Genomic DNA, 4,703 nt, shown 5'->3' with positions numbered 1-4,703 from the left:
AAAAAAAAAAAAAAAAGGAAAAAAATTAAGGCTTTTACTTTCTCCCACTTGAAACATACATGACTGCAGTCCATTTTACCTCCAGAGTAAATAAATAAAAATGACCGGCCGGGCGCGGTGGCTCAAGCCTGTAATCCCAGCACTTTGGGAGGCCGAGACGGGTGGATCACGAGGTCAGGAAATCGAGACCATCGTGGCTAACACGGGGAAACCCCGTCTCTACTGAAAAATACAAAAAACTAGCCGGGCGAGGTGGCAGGCGCCTGTAGTCCCAGCTACTTGGGAGGCTGAGGCAGGACAATGGCGTGAACTCGGAAGGCGGAGCTTGCAGTGAGCCGAGATCCAGCCACTGCACTCCAGCCTGGGCGGCAGAGCGAGACTCCGTCTCAAAAGAAAAAAAGAAAGAAAAATGACCCAAACATTATCTTAATGAGGCAGAATTCATATAAGTGTGGGCCACGGTAGCAGATTTGAATACTGACTCTCATTTCTAGGTCTGAATAGAAACCTCGGTTTAAATACTGACCCTTTGAAATATAGGCTTGAATATTGACTCTCATTTCCTGGCTGTGTGACCTTGGCAAGTTCTTCTTTCTGATTCCCAGGGCATATGACCACGGAACATGGTACGTGATGGTAAGAATTAAACAGACAACATATGTAAATAAACTGGTACATATTAGGTCCTTGGTAAATGGTAGCTATTATTATTTTCAAAATAATTATTTCATTAAATCAAAAGACGGGACTTGAAAAGACGACCAAGTTGGAAAACATTCTGGAAACCTCTCCAAAGGCAACTTTTCCCACTTCCACGACATCTATTAACTTTTTCGTGTCTGTGGCAGGAGTGTGAGGGCCCTTTTCAGGGGAGGTGAGAATGAACAGTTTCAACAATGAAAAGTGGTAGTAGAGTCGCTTTCCTCCTCGGCACTATGTAGACCAACACAGAGCCTGGCTCTTTCTGGACTCAAATAGAAAGGAGGTCTCTGCTCATGATTTCATGGTATCAGCTTTGTAGCATGCAGCTGGATTAATTTTTATGAGCCCTTAGAGTATATCATTTACCAAGCTGTAAGTGCAATCAGGTTGCCTGACTTCCCAGAAACTAGGTTCATGAGATAGTGCTGAGCCTTTCCAGGTGAATGAATGACCAGCATGAAAACCCTTCCTAGCCCTTCACTGAACCGTGGCTCTCGAGGGTGTAGTTCTGCATGTATCACTGGGCCGCAGAAATGCTTTTCAGTCCAGCTCACAGCGCTACGCGCACAGCAACTCCTTCTCCATCTGAAGAGGACATTTATAGGGCACACACAGCTGTCCAAAGAGGAACAACTCCTTCAGCAGTGCACTTTAGGCTTGGCTTTTGTGAGAGAAGAGTAAACACGAGCTTTGTGGAAGTTAAAGATAAGAAAATACTGCGTCCTGGCTACAGGTCCAAGTCCAATCTCTTACACTCACAGAGCCCATCTTTTGAGTCATCAGCACAGAGCTTACCAGTCCTTGCAAGTAAGAGCATTCTCTCAGAATCTCAGGCTCTGATTCTAATCCTGAGTTAGGCTAGACAGCACACTTGCCACCACCCCATCTTGGTTGTCAGGAGCTGATGGGCCAAATGTATATTGGGTTCATAATTGCTGGGATGATTTTTTCACATTCAATTTTGCATCTTTTTTTCTTTTTTTTTTTTTTTTTTTGAGACGGAGTGTCACTCTGTCCCCCAGGCTGGAGTGCAGTGGCTCAATCTTGGCTCACTGCAACCTCTGCCTCCTGGGTTCAAGCAGTTATCTGCCTCAGCCTCCTGAGAAGCTGGGATTACCGGCACACACCACCACGCCCGGCTAATTTTTTGTGTTTTTAGTAGAGATGGGGTTTGCCATCTTGGCCAGGCTCGTCTTGAACTCCTGACCTCAAGTTATCCACCCTCCTTAGCCTCCCAAAGTGATGGGATTACAGGCATGAGTCACTGTGCCCAGCCTGGATCTTTATCTTCTATAATTTTGAGAGAATAGAAAAGCAAGGTACAAATGCACTTTATAGCACTCTATCAGGCACTCTGAAAAAAAAAGTGAACTGTCAGGCCAGGCACAGTGGCTCATGTCTGTAATCCCAGCACTTTGGGAGGCCTAGAGGGGCGGTTCACTTGAGCCCAGGAGTTCAAGACCAGCCTGGGCAGCATAGCAAGACCCCATCACTATAAAAAAAAAAAAAGTTTTCTAAATAGAAATTATAAAGTAACTTAAGAGTATAAGTTGATTGTTTGTAGGCCAGGTGTGGTGGTTCACGCTTGTAATCCCAGCACTTTGGGAATCCGAGGCAGGTGGATCACCTGAAGTCAGGATTTCAAGACCAGCCAGGCCAACATGGTGAAACCCCATCTCAACTAAAAATACAAAAATCAGCTGAGTGTGGTGGCACACACCTGTAATTCCAGCTATTTGGGAGACTGAGGCAGGAGAATAAATTTAATCTAGGAGGCAGAGGTTGCAGTGAGCCAAGATCTCACCACTGCACTCCAGCCTGGGCGACAAAGTGAGACTTGGTCTCAAAAAATAAATAAATAGTCCGGGTGCAGTGGCACACGCCTGTAATCCCAGAACTTTGGGAGGCCGAGGGAGGCAGATCACCTGAGGTCAGGAGTTTGAGACCAGCCTGACCAACTTGGAGAAACCCCAACTCTACTAAAAACACAAAATTAGCCAGGCGTGGTAGTTGGGTAGTAATCCCAGCTACTCGGGAGGCTGAGGCGGGAGAATCGCTTGAATCTGGGAGGTGGAGGTTACAGTGAGCTGAGATCATGCCATTGCACTCCAGCCTGGGTAACAAGAGTGAAACTCCATCTCAAAAAATAAATAAATAATAAATAAATAAAAGTTTAAAAATAAAAAATAATAATTGGATTGTTTGTAAAACAAAGAAAGGATAAATGCTTAATGTGATGATACCCCATTTAACTGATATGATTATTATGAATTATATACCTGTATCAAAATATCTCATGTACCTCGTAAATATATACACCTACTATGTACCCAAAAAAATTTCAAAACACAAAATAAAATGAACCAAGGACTTCAGCAGATGCATCACTAAAGAAGATTTAGGCTCTATCACCTGCCACCACTGCCAGGGCCAAAGTGGTTCACTGAGCTGTGAAGACAGATTCCAGATGCTAGGAACTCACGCCTCCAATCTCAGATGCTGTGTCCAGCAAAGGCTTCGTGGTTCTGGCCTACAGTGGCAGGCTGGACACCTCCTGCATCTTGTTGTGGCTGAAGGAACAAGGCAATGACATCAGTACCTACCTGGGCAACACCAGCCAGAAGGAAGACTTCGAGGAAGCCAGGCACTGAAGCTTCGGACCAAAAAGGTGTTCATTGAGGATGTCAGCAGAGAGTTTGTGGAGGAGTTCATCTGGCTGGCCATCCAATCCAATATGCTGTATGAGGACCACTACCTCCTGGGCAGCTCTCTCCCCAGGCCCTGCATCACCCGCAAACAAGTAGAAATCACCCAGCGGGGGGGGGCCAAGTGTGTGTCCCAGGGCACCACGGGTAAGGGCAATGATCAAGTCCGATTCAGCTCACCTGCTACTCGCTGGCCCCCCCCCAGATGAAGGTCATTGCTCCCTGGAGGATGTCCGAGTTCTACAATCAGTTCAAGGGCCGCAACAATCTGATGGAATATGCAAAGCCACATGGGATTCCCATCCCAGTCACTCCCAGGAACCCGTGGAGCATGGATGAGAACCTCGTGCACATCAGCTATGAGGCTGGAATCCTGGAGAGCCCCAAGAACCAAGCGCCTCCAGGTTGCTGCATGAAGACCCAGGACCCATCTAAAGCGCTCCCAAAAACCCTGACATTCTCGAGATTGAGTTCACAAAAGGGGTCCTGGTGAAGGTGACTAATGTCGAGGATGGCACCATCCACCAGACCTCCTTGGAGCTCTTCGTGTACCCGAACGAAGTCGTGGGCAAGCACCGTGTTGGCCGTATTAACATCATGGAGAACCGCTTCATTGGAATGAGGTCCCGAGGTATCTACAAGACCCCAGCAGGCACCATCCTTCACCATGCTCATTTAGACATTGAGGCGGTCACCAGGAAGTGTGCAAAATCAAACAAGGCCTGGACTTGAAATTGGCTGAGCTGGTGTACACCGGTTTCTGGCACAGCCCTGAGTGTGAATGTGTCCGCCACTGCATCACCAAGTCCCAGGAGTGAGTAGAAGGGAAAGTGCAGGTGTCTGTCCTCAAGGGCCAGGTGTATATCCTCTGTGGGAGTCCCCTCTGTCTTTCTACAATGAGGAGCCGGTGAGCATGAATGTGCAGGGCAATTAGGAGCCAATCGATGCCACCGGGTTCATCAACATCAATTCCCTCAGGCTAAAGGAATATCACCATGTCCAGAACAAGGTCACTGCCAAATAGACCCCTCTACAATGAGGAGCTGGGGCCTCCTCACTTTGCAGATCCCCCAAGTACCGGCACCAATAGTTGTGATAATTTGTAACTGTGGCTTGTTCTCCCTGGCTGGTAGCGGACTGGGGCTGCCAGCCTCCAGTTTTGTTCCCTGGTCCCCTTGAAGCCTGCAAAAGTGGTCAGCGAAGGGAAGGGGGAGAGGCAGCTGCAGTGGGGAGCCATAAAATGACAATTTTTAAAATATACATTTATAAAAGAAGAAGATCTACAAGAAGATAAGC

General features: G+C 47.2%; 1 pseudogene; it reads left to right on the top strand.

Annotated features, from left to right (window-relative positions):
* Positions 1-1,235: 1,235 nt before the first annotated feature.
* Positions 1,236-4,431, top strand: LOC105539933 (annotated as a pseudogene).
* The last annotated feature ends 272 nt before the right edge of the window (positions 4,432-4,703 follow it).

The sequence above is a fragment of the Mandrillus leucophaeus genome, unplaced genomic scaffold, assembly GCF_000951045.1.
Source record: "Mandrillus leucophaeus isolate KB7577 unplaced genomic scaffold, Mleu.le_1.0 Scaffold211, whole genome shotgun sequence".
Lineage (NCBI taxonomy): Eukaryota > Metazoa > Chordata > Mammalia > Primates > Cercopithecidae > Mandrillus > Mandrillus leucophaeus.
Note: the sequence above shows the minus strand (reverse complement) of the source record. Positions and strands in the feature narration are given on the sequence as shown.